The sequence below is a fragment of the Jaculus jaculus genome, chromosome 9, assembly GCF_020740685.1.
Source record: "Jaculus jaculus isolate mJacJac1 chromosome 9, mJacJac1.mat.Y.cur, whole genome shotgun sequence".
NCBI classification, from domain to species: domain Eukaryota; kingdom Metazoa; phylum Chordata; class Mammalia; order Rodentia; family Dipodidae; genus Jaculus; species Jaculus jaculus.
Genome location: NC_059110.1, coordinates 71838044 through 71850231, shown reverse-complemented (window position 1 = coordinate 71850231; position 12188 = coordinate 71838044). Strand labels below are relative to the sequence as shown.

Sequence of the window (12188 nt, the reverse complement as noted above, 5' to 3'; positions counted from 1 at the left end):
TGAAATTCCATTCTCCATCCCTCCCCATCTCAATCATCCTACTTACATATAAACAATACCAACCTATTAAGTACCCTCCTCCTTTTCCTTTTATATCTCCTTTTTAACTTACTGGCCTCTGCTACTGAGTTATTTTCCTTCTCACGCAGAAGCCCTGATTGGGTAGTTTTTAACTCATCTGCCATCCATCATGAAAAATATTTCATTTAAAAATATATTTTCCGGGCGTGGTGGCACACGCCTTTAATCCCAGCACTCGGGAGGCAGAGGTAGGAGGATTGGCATGAGTTCGAGGCCACCCTAAGACACCATAGTGAATTCCAGGTCAGCCTGGGCTACAGTGAGACCCTACCTCGAAAAACAACAACTATATATGTGTGTGTGTGTGTATTTTATATTTATTTATTTATTTGAGAGAGAGAGAGAACGAACGAATGGATACAGGGCCTCCAGCCACTGAAAACAAACTCCAGACATATGTGCCACCTTGTGCATCTGGCTTATATGGTCCTGGGGACTCGAACCTGGATCCTTGGCTTTGCAGGCAAATGCCCTAACCATTAAGCCATTTCTCCAGCCCATCTGGTGATCTTATAAGCAGTGATTTATAAATCTTTATAGAAGTCAGTTCTTGTCCAGTTTTCCAGTATTTAGTTTTATCATCACATTTTCTGGGTTCTCTGTGGGACCACATTGGACACTTCACTTATAGTTACTTATCTTTTAGTAGCTTCATCATAGAAACAAACCTCTTTCCTTATCTAAAAGTTAGGGTTTGTTCAGTATCTGCTGTGTGTGGAAAGAATTCATTTTTCCATTTTCTAATTCTACCTGCGACACAAAATGGCAGGGCACGTTCCCGGTGACTGTTGCCGGGGAATGGTGTCAAGCCTTTTAAGTGAAATTCTGGAGATCTTTTTTGTTTTGTTCGTTAAATTATTGATGATTTAGAAGCTCTTTTCTGTATTCGGAAAGAACTTCTTAGACCTGCGTGTCATACCTGCAGTTGGTTTCTTTTTGTTTTGTTTTTTACTAAGCCTATTGCTTCTCTCCTTCACAAGTGGGTGGGAGGCGCCGGTGTGAGCTAATGGCAGGAAATGACCCTTTCTAAACAAAAGGACTCTTTCAGGCCCATCCTGAGTCTTTGTGTTTTAAGGAGGGGTTATGCAGAAAACCAGAGCTGGAAAACAAATTTGGATTTTACCTCGTCTCTAGGAGGACAGGAACTGAGGGCATTTGCCTGTTGAGCACCCTCCCTGAAGCCTGCTGTCAGACTAGGTGGCACCCACTGTGAGAGCCTAAGAAATGCAAGAGTCTTGGGGCAGCTCCAGAAGGGTGAGACTTCCCCCTAAAAAGCATCAGACTGCACAGAAGTTCACCCAGGATCCAGTTTGACTTTTACCTGGGCTTCTAGCTTTAGCATTAAAAACCAGCACTGGGGTAAAAGGATTACTGTGAGTTCAGGGCCACCCTGAGAAGACATCATGAATTACAGGTCAGCCTGGGCGGGAGTCCCTGCCTTGAAAAAAGTTTAAAAAGCAGAAGGAAGGGTGTTAGACACCTTTGGTGGCTCACACCTATAATCCCTAGTACTGGGGTGGTTGAGGCAGAGGGGATTGCGGTGTGAGAGACCTTGTCTCCAAAGGAAAACAAAGCAGCAGCCATGCCTGGTGGCCCCATAAGTTCTAGGCCTCAAGCACCCCTTTAAAAAAAATTAAAAAAATTTTTTTGTTTATTTTTGTTTATGAGAGAGAAAAAATAGGTGCGCCTGGGACTCCAACCTCTGCAAACAAACTCCAGAGTGTGCGCCCACCTGTGCATCTGGCTAACGTGGGTCCTGGGGAATCGAGCCTCGAACTGGGGTCTTTAGGCTTCACTGGCAAGCGCTTAACCGCTAAGCCATCTTTCCAGCCCCCCAAAACACTAGTTTTATATGATACACTCATAAATAAGTTTGGATCCTTTTGACTCTCCTAGGGGGTAGGTATCACCTGTAATAGGTAGACTACACGTTAACCATGAAAGAGTATGCAGACATTGAGTTAACGTTAAGGTACTGGAGCCATCATAAACAAATGGCTCCTTCCTCTGGGCTGGAACAATCATTCTCTTTCCAAGTGACCATTGTATCAGTTGTCTCTGTTTGTACAGTGAGATCCTGAATTACATTGCTGGTTAATGTCTTGTCAGGGTTATTTCGCCTTCACAAATTCTTACTGACTTGTAGCAGCGAAGTCTCCCAGCACATCATTTTTTGAAAGAATATAAATCTTCTCACTAATAATTAGAAACACACATTTTGTTGAAAATGGTTTTGTGGTTGACTTAGTTTTCTATTGAAAAGGACAAACATTTTGTCAAAGGAAAAACATTGTTACACCACTGTTTTTAATTTTTATTCATTTATTTTTATTTCAGATATGGTTGCAAGCTGGCTGAAGTGTTTTGGGGGATGTTAGGGTGGAGTATTTGCTCTAGGTCAACAGATAGTTAACAAAACTGCAGAGATAAGATTAAAAGCTGCCACTCAGATCTCATTACGGAGGGTTTTGTTTGTTGAATGTGCTGGAAAATTTTCTATTTTAAATATGAAGCAGGGTTGCAGCATTGTTAAAAAGATACCTCATTATTGAAAATTCCAGTTTGTAGATAAGTAATATTCTCACTGAAAACCCCATCTGAAGTATTAACTAGAGTTTATGCCTTTGTTTGCAGTGCCAGGGCTTGAAGTCAAGGTCTGGGGCATGTGTGTGTTGTATCATTGAATGCCAACTCCAGACCTTCAGAATGTTTTTAAACTTGAGAATGTTAATGCTGTAGTAAGTTACCAATTTATAGTAATGTTTATTTGGTTTTATTTAGAGGAAATTGCACATGGTATACCTTATTTTCTCTTTTTCTTGAAGCATGGTCTCATGGTAAGCTGACATGAACCTCACTTTATTCCAGGCTGGTCAATGCTTTTTGAAATTTTTTAAATTTAAATATATATATGTATATTTTGGTTTTTCGAGGTAGGGTTTCACTTTAGCTCAGAGTGACTTGGAATTCACTATGTAGTCTCAGGGCGGCCTCAAACTCACAGGGATACTCCTATCTCTGCCTCCTAAGTGCTGGGTAATTTTTATTTTTTAATACTTCACAAATTTGTGTGTCATCCTTGTGCTGGGACCATGCTAACTAATCTCTGTATTCTTCCAGTTTTAGTACATATGTGCTGCTGAAGCGATCACTGTTTTATTTTTTTTGTTGTTGTTTGTTTTGTTTTTTGAGGTAGGGTCACACTCTAGCTCAGGCTGACTTGGAATTCACTATGTAGTCTCAGGCTGGCGTTGAACTTGGCCTGTCCTATGCTCCCAAGGGCTGGGATTAAAGGCATGCACACCACGCCCAGCTGTTTGTATGTTTTTAGATGAGTTCAAAAATGTAATGTGGTAGTACACACCTTCAATCCCAGTACTGGGGAGGCAGAGGCAGGAGGATTGATGGGACTAACAGAGAGTGCCAGGTCAGCCCTGGCTAGAGTGAGACCCGACCTGGAAAACAACAACAAAAGAATATACTTTGTAGCCTGGCCTTGTGTATGCCTTTAATCCCAGCACTCAGCAGGTAAGAAGATCCCTGTGGGTTGGAGCCAGGGCCTGGACTAGCTTGAGACCTGCCTTGGTGAGGGGAGGAGAATGCAGTATGCTTGACTTTTCTGGGTGCTAGAGCCACTCTTCTGTGTAGCTGTTCACATTCATGTAACTGGTAGACTCCAAATCCAAGTGATAGTTCCTGATCAGGAATGTGTCCTTCCCATCCTTGTTCTTTCAGATGATCCAAGGACCAGCATCAGCTGCTTCTCATAGTGCACTATGGTATACACTGAGTTTCTGATTTTTTTTTCAAAAAGACTTATTTTGGGGCTGGAGAGATGGCTAATTGGTTAAGGTGCTTGCCTGCAAAACCAAAGGACCCAGGTTCAAATTCCCCAGGACCCATGTGAACTGGATGCATAAGGGGGCACATGCATCTGGAGTTCGTTTGCAGTGGCTAGAGGCCTGTGCCACCCCCATTCTCTCTCTCTACCTGCCTATTTCCCCCCATAAAATTTTTTTAAAAAGATTTATTTTTATTAATTTGAGACAGAGAGAGAATGAACAGGGGCGTGCCAGGCCCTCTAGCCACTGCAGAGAACTCCAAATGCATGTACACCATGTTCATCTGGTTTACGTGGGACCTGGGTCCTTAGGCTTAGCAGGCGTGTGCCTTAACTGCTTAGCCATCTCCAGCCCGAGTTTCTGATTTTGACAATTATATAAGTAGCATGAGAGAGACCTAGGACCTCTCAGTTTTGCTTTGCATGTACACACACATACACATCTCTTTTTTTCTTTGTTTATTTTGAGATAGTGTCTTGCTCTAGTCCTGGAACTCATGGTGATCCTCCTACCAAGGAGTGTACCATCACACACCACATCTCTTTTTTAAACAAAATGAGATCTAAGTGTTTTACATTTGATTTTTATTCAACATTGCTATTAATGTCTTGCCAACATTTATATTTCTTTATACTGTGCCTTAATGTGTTTAGCCCATTCCTCATTATCAGGCATGGAACTGACTTCTAGTTGTGAGGTACAGATAATGCCTTATATCCTAGCTAAAACTGGACACTGACTTCCTTTGCTAAAGTCTTAGAAATGGAATTTGTGGGTCAAAGAGCATACATTCTTGTGAAGAGGACATTCGGTGTTTTTTGCCAAGTCTTGGGAAACGCCGCACCAGCACTTCCACCGCCAGTGCAGCAGCTTCCTGCTCCCTCTGCTCCCTCCGCAGAGGCTCCACCTTGTGCTGTGACTCACAAGCAGTTCCGTGTGCGGGCTGATGGCATTACTTCTCATTGTTGGGAACAAGAAGCAACTCATAGAAGGAAAAGGGTTTTTATTTGGCTTTGGAGTTCAGTGGTTAAGAGTCTACTTTCTTGGGGAAAGCATGGCAGGCCAGAACCGCAGCCCTTAGTCCTTCTCACCCTGACAGGAAGCAGAAAGAAACAGCAATGAGGTTGGGCTATAAAATCAGAAGGCCCACCCTCTAGTGACCCACTTCCTTCAACAAGTCTCCACCTCTTAAAGATTCCACAACCATCCTCCAAAGCTCCACCCTCTGGGGATTATAATTTAAGTACATGCTGGGTGTGGTGATGCACACCTTTAGTCCCAGCATTTGGAGGGGAGTGGCAGAAGTCTGAGGATCGCCTAGATCAAGGCCAATCTGGGCTACAGAGTAAATTCCAGGTCACCCTGAGCTAGAATGAGACCCTACCTCAAAAAAAAGTTTGCTTTAAACATAGCTTAGGGTATGCATTTTTGCATTTAGATCCCAACAAGCTGGATGTTACAGTTACATTTTGAGTTTTTTTTTTAAACCCTATCTCTAGACATTGCCCAAGTGCTTTTGATTCTTTTGGTTTTTTTTTTTGTTTGTTTGTTTTTGTTTTTCCCAGGTAGGGTCTCACTCTGGCCTAGGCTGACCTGGAAATCACTATGTAGTCTCAGGCTGGCCTTGAACTCACAGCAATTCTCCTACTTCTGGAGTGCTGGGATTAAAGTCGTGTACCACTATGCCTGGCTGATTCTTTTGATAGGTGCTACATTGGATAGCAGATAATTTCTGGGGAGCATAATGCAAAGTGCTGAGTTTTGATCACATGTATGAAATGTTTGTTGTGTTTTGCTGTATTAAAAGTAACTTCATATCTGTTGATGAGAGCCAGACTTACTGTGTGTGCATTTATGACTTTTGTTGTATCTGCTCCAGTGTTGCAGGCTAGCCAGCCAAACCTAATAGCAAAAGTCATGGGTTTATAGGTTAAACAGCAAGGAATGTGCCTCAGAATCTGCATTTGTCCTTATGGCTCCAGGTTTTCTGCTCACATTATTGGTTTTTCCTGGAGGTAAGGACAGTCACAGATACTGTGGTCAGTTTGACATATATTTTGGTGAATAACTAGCCCCTTACATACCTAGAAGGGACTTAGTAGTTAAGTCAGCAGTGCCTCTGATCGGGGAATGATCGTGACGTGCATGCGCGTGTGAAATTCGCTTCTTTTCCACCTTTCCCTGCTGAGGAAAGCCTGGCGCTCCAGCATAGAAGCCGCCACGAGGGATACTCAGCCTATCGGAATGCTCTTGGCCTCTGCAGAGGGGCTGCTTACACCGTGGGTGCCCATGGCATGCCAAGAGCTGAATCCTGCCAAAGGAGTGCTGCCCAGGTCTCCAGGTATGGGCAGAGCAATCATCATTCACCTCAACCCACAGACCTCCTAAATTGTTACCAGAACATTTTGTAGAGCACACACCCTCCGCACAACACAGCCAGCACACACGTCACTGGAGTGTGGCTCTAGGAAGTGAGCAGTCCTCACAGAAACCTACACTGTGACTCCTCTTTGCTATACATGAGCGCAGTTTACGTTGCTTTCTGCATTTACTACACTTTTTATTTATTTTCTTTGGGGAAGGCAAATGGGGTGGGGGAGAATGGGCGCACCAGGGCCTCCTGCCACTGCAGACGAACTCCAGATGCATGCGCCACCTTGTGCATCTGGTTGATGTGGGTCCTGGAAAGTCTAAGCTAGGTCCTTTGGCTTTGTGGGCAAATGCCTTAACTACTAAGCCATCTCTCCAGCCCTGCATTGACTACTCTAAACAGTATAATTCTCATTATGCTAAGCTCGTGAAGTAACTGAATTCTTATGCATCCCAGCACCTTTTCTCAAAATACCTAGGAGCTATGTCCTCCTTCGTTTCCTGGAGTGCTAGATTTAGGCTATACCCCACGGGTACAGCCATGGCATTTGTTGAAGACAGGCCAATAGCCTGCCATTGCCTCGGTCTTTATGGAGGGTGGAGAAGTAGTTACTAAGATAGTTTCCTGCCTAGCTTAAAGACCGGAAACAGGCGAATAACATGGACCACATTATGTAATGTACATGGAGAAGGCTTAGAAAGTCAGAGAAGAGTGTCAACCAGATTAAGACATTTTGACAAAGCCCCCCTCACCACCAGCCCCCCCACAAAAACCCAGCTGAGTCTCCTTGAGCATTGACCCCCAGCCCATGGCAAGTACTAAATCTATTTATTGTCCCTATGGATTTTCCCATTTTAGACCTTTGTACAGATGGAATAATACGGTACTGGCCTTTTGGATCTAGATTGTTCTACTTAGCATAACGTTGTACTGTTCACGTTGTAGCATGGAATTGCCATTTGGATTTTATGGCTGAATAATAATCTACTGTATGAATTACCACATTTTGTTTGTTCGTTCATCCTTTGAGGAGCATTTGGGTTGTTGCCACCTTAGTGGGGACCAGTTACTGCAGATCCGTTCCCCCTCCATGCTTGTCATTTCTAGTACCCAGGCATTCATGTTGGCCCCTTCAGGCTTACCTCATGGGACTTCCTTATTAGCTACCTAGCTTTTCACAGTTGTCTTCATCCACTTGTTTATTTAAAACTTTATTGAGGGGCTGGAGAGATGATTTAGTGGTTAAGGCACTTGCCTGTGATGCCTAAGGATCCAGGTTTGATTTCCCAGTACGCATGTAAGTCAGATGCACAATGCAGGATAAGAAGCCCTGGCAGGCCCATTCGCTCTTTCTCTCAAATAAATAAATAAATAAGATATTTAAAAAACTTTATTGATTCAAGACAGTATATTCAATATATATGTATAGCTGTTGGAATTAGCCACTGAGCAAAGTTAAGAACTCAGCCATTGGGGCTGCTTACATTCCATCCTGTGAGGACTTACATTCTTGGTGACATTTGATGTTATCTGTTTTTCTTTTCTTTTTATTATTATTGAAGCAGAGTCTCACTCTAGCTCAGGCTGATGGTACAACTTGCTCTGTAGTTCACTTAAAGTTGAGAAGTCTTCCTACTTCAACATCCCAAGTCCTGGGACAATAGGTTAGTGCCACCACACCTAGCCATTATTTATTTATTTCCATTCTTTATTTGTTTATTTAGGCTAGGTTTTGCTGTGTAACCCAGTCTAGCTTTGAACTTGCAGTGTTCTTCCTAATTCAAGTTTTCATTTATTTTTAAGATTTTTAGAGTGTTAGGGATCATACTCAGCCAGGACTTCTTACATGTTATATTTAAAAATATTTTTATTTATTTGCAAGGAGAGAGAGAATGTGCATGCCAGGGCCACCTGGCACTGCATACTCCAGACGCTTGTGCCACATTTGTGCATCTGGCTTTACAGGTGTACTGGGGAATTGAACTCAGGATGTCAGGCTATGCAAGCAAGTGCCTTAACCATTGACCATCTCTCCATCCCCAATATTATTATTTTTATTTATTTATATGAAGACATAGAAAATGAATGAATATGAATGTCCCAGGGTCTCTTTCTGCTGGAAACAGACTCTAGGTGCAGGCTCCACTTTGTGCATTTGGCTCTATGTAAGTACTAAGGGAATTGAACACAGCCTGGCAGGCTTTGCATGCAAGTGCCTTTAACAACACTGAGCAATTTCCCCAGCTTCGTTTTATTTATTTATTTATTTATTTATTTATTTATTTATGAGAGAGAGAGAAAGAAAATGGCCCTGAGCCACTGTAAACGAACTCCAGACACATGCGCCACCTTATGCATCTGGCTTACTTGGATACTGGGGAATTGAACATGGGTCTTTAGGCTTTGCAGGCAAGTGCCTTAACCGCTAAGCCATCCCTCCAGCCCCTTTCATTTTGTTTTTTTGAGGCAGGGTCTCATATAGCTCAGGCTGGCTTTGCACTCCTGATTCTCCTACCCCCACCTCTCAAGTGCTATTAACAGGCATGCTTGGTGTATATGTGTGTGTGTGTGTGTGTGTGTGTGTGTGTGTGTGTGTGTGTGTTCACGGGTATACCAGGGCCTCTTGCTGCTGCAGAGAAGCACCAAGTACTTGCTCCACTTTTTGTGTCTGGCTTATGTGGGTGTCTTAGGGATTGAATCTGGACAACTGAGCCATCTTCCCAGCCCCTTGGCTAATATTTTTGCACATTAAAAATTAGCTGGGGGCTGGAGAGATGGCTTAGTGGTTAGGCGCTTGCCTGTGAAGCCTAAGGACCCTGATTCGAGGCTTGATTCCCCAGGTCCCATGTAAGCCAGATGCACAAGGTGGTACATGCATCTGGAGTTTGTTTGCAGTGGCTGGAGGCCCTGGCATGCCCTTACCTCTCTATCTGCCTGTTTCTCTCTCTCTCTCTGTCACTCTCAAATAAATAAATAAACTAAACAAAAATTTTAAAAAGCTGGTACTCTTTGTTTTTAGTTTATTTGAGGTAAGGTCTTACTCTAGCCTAGGCAGACGTAAAACTCACTCTGTAGTCCCAGGTTGGCTTTGAACTCAGTGATCCTTTTACTTCTGCCTTTTAAAGATGGGTCTTACGTAGCTCAGGCTGGCCTCAAATTTTAGGAAGCTGAGGATGACCTTGAACTTGTGGTCCATCTGGTCAGTGTATACAGTGCTAGGGATCAAACCCAGACAGGACCTCTTTGCCTGTTAGATAAGCATTGTACCAACTGAGCTCCATCCTCAGCTCTAAATTCTCATAAACTCTTACTATGATAACTCATTGAAGTTTTCTCAGCTTAAAATAGTTGAATAAAGTCCTTTGAGCCTCCTAATTATGTGAGCTGCTGTTTTATTTCTTGCTGACACAACAGTCAGCTTGTAAGTTTTATTTATGAAGGTAAAAAGCTGTGTCCTCTTGTATAAGAAACAGGCTTGAAGAAAGTACATCTCACACCCTCTTGTTCGTGTGTTCACCATTCCCTGTCTGGCCCCGGGCTTCACTCCTCTTGTCTCCTTGGCTGTTCAAGTAGGCCTCTCAAATATTTTAAGGACTGGAATTTAGTGAGGGGGCGCTATGCAGAACATAGGGGAGGGGGGAGGAGCCTGTTCTCGCTGTTAAGGTTAAGAAATTTTCCTCCTCCCTCTCTTCATTAGTTCATTAGGCTTGTCTGCTGGCCCTGGATGAGGAGGCTAGGGAAGGTGGCCAGCTCCCTACCCACCTTGCTATAATTAATTATAATTAGGCATCTTTCTTACAGTTTTTCAGAAAAAATAGTAAGGTAGTTCTCCCAGAATATTGTGAGAATTAATGAGTTAATGTTTGTAGAGGCCCCTAGAAATGTTAAGTGCTCCGTGGTGTTCTTATCTGCTCTCTAGCACAGTTACCTTATAAGGCTGTCTACTGGGCCACTCCCGAGACCAGATGACTATGGCAGTTCGCAGCAGTGTTCCCGGAATGGGCTCAGATTTCCTATTTTAATACTGGTGATACTACATTTTGCTAATTGTTAGTGTTGGTCTCACAAGTATGTCCCCCCCCCCCTGAGTTTTACAGCATCTATTTTTAGCACCCCATATCCATGATTCTTGCTCTCCCAAAGCCAATTATAGTAAAATCCACTCCAACAGAAGCATTCCCATCCAAGTTAATTTTTAAATCTTCTTTTCCTGGAAAGATAGACCATTTATCCCAAGATTTATTTAAAGTCAGTTGGTTCATTTTTAAATACTGTGTTGAAAATTTAAGAACATTCCCATAATGCTCTTTGATTTTCTTCAAATCAGTAAGTTAAAATATCCATATACAGATTGCACAGAAAGGCCGAAGATGTAGCTCAGTTGGGAGAGTGCTTGGCTAGCATGCGTGACGCCAGCCGTGGGTTTAGTCTCTCATGCATAGCGTGACGATGGTCCACACACAGTTTGTAATCCCAGCATTCCCAAGACAGGCAAAAAGATCAGAAGTTCAAGGTCACAGGTTTGGGAGCTAGCTCAGCTGGTAAAGTGCTAGGCTTTCAAGCATAAGGACCTGAATTCAGTCTCCTTGGAGCTTGCTGGCCAACCAATCTAACAAACTTGGCAAGCTCCAGGCCAGTGAGATACCCTGTCTCTAAAAAGGCGGGTGGTGTCTGAAGAGCAACATACGAGGTTGCCTTCACACACACAAACATGCACGTGCACACACATTCACATACACACAAAGAAATTTGAAGCTCAACGTCATCCTCTGCCATGAATTGAAGAATGTACTATAATTTTTTGAGGCAGAGTTCATGTAGCCCAGGTTGGCTTTGAACTTACTGTGTGGCTGTAAATGACCTTGAACTTCAAAAAATTTACTTGCAAATGGAGAGGGGGAGAGAATATGAATGAATGAAAATGAGAATGGGCGTTCCAGGGCCTTTTGGAAGTGAACTCTAGGTGCATGCAGTGCTGGGGCTTGAACCCAGGTCTTCATGAATGCCATGTTAGCACATAGTAAACTAAGCCACATCCCTAGCACCTCAATGTAGGTTTATTTTAAAAATTTATTTACAGGGAGAGAGAGAATGAGATAGAGGAAATGAGCACACTAGGGCCTTTGCCACTGCAAATGAAATCCAGATGCATGTGCCACTTTCTTCATCTGTCTTTATATGGCTATCAGGGAATTGAACCCAGGCCGTTAGGCTTTGCTAGTAAGTGCCTTTAGCTACCTAGTCATCTCTGCAGCCTTCAATGTAGGTGCCTTTTGTTTTTGAGGTAGGGTCTCACTTTAGCTCTGGGTGACTATGTAGTCTCAGGCTGGCCTTGAACTCACAGTGATCCTCCTACCTCTGCCTCCCGAGTCCTGGGATTAAAGTTGTATGCTGCCACACCTGGTGCCCCAATGTAGTTTTTTACAAATAAGTTTGCTTTCTTATGGAACAGAGGTGGGAGTAGGAGGATCAGGAGTTGAAGGTCAGCCTGAGATACACGAGACCCTGTCTCAAAACACAACAGAGTGGGCCCAGGGGCACATTGGCTACAGGTGCTTGCTTGCATAGCCTGCCAAGGCCACATTCAGTTCACCATTACTCACATAAAAGGCCCTGGTGTGTCCCTCTCCCCTCTCTCTTTTCTACTTATACATACATACCAAAACATGAAAATTATATAATTGGAGGCAAATTTCACAGATTTTTCTCTTACCTTGGTTATCGGCATAATGGATTACGCTATGCTGGCGTAGGCTTTGGGCAGGAAGAGACCCACAAAGTGCCGGAGCAGTGAGGCGGCTGAAGCCCAGCGCTGGGCTTGAGGCACACTACTCTTTTGAAGTAGGCTGCAGTATATCAGCTGTCATTGGCATTGCCCTGGTCCCTTTCTCTCT

General features: G+C 43.4%; 1 protein-coding gene and 1 non-coding gene across 4 annotated transcripts in view; one reads left to right on the top strand and one right to left on the bottom strand.

The window, feature by feature from the left end:
• Positions 1-12188, top strand: part of Rbpms (RNA binding protein, mRNA processing factor) — a 193090-nt gene that overhangs the window by 15744 nt on the left and 165158 nt on the right. The gene's annotated exons all lie outside the window — the stretch shown is intronic.
• Positions 3124-3233, bottom strand: LOC123463800. Its single transcript, XR_006639183.1, has one exon. It is a non-coding gene; the product is annotated as a U6 spliceosomal RNA (small nuclear RNA).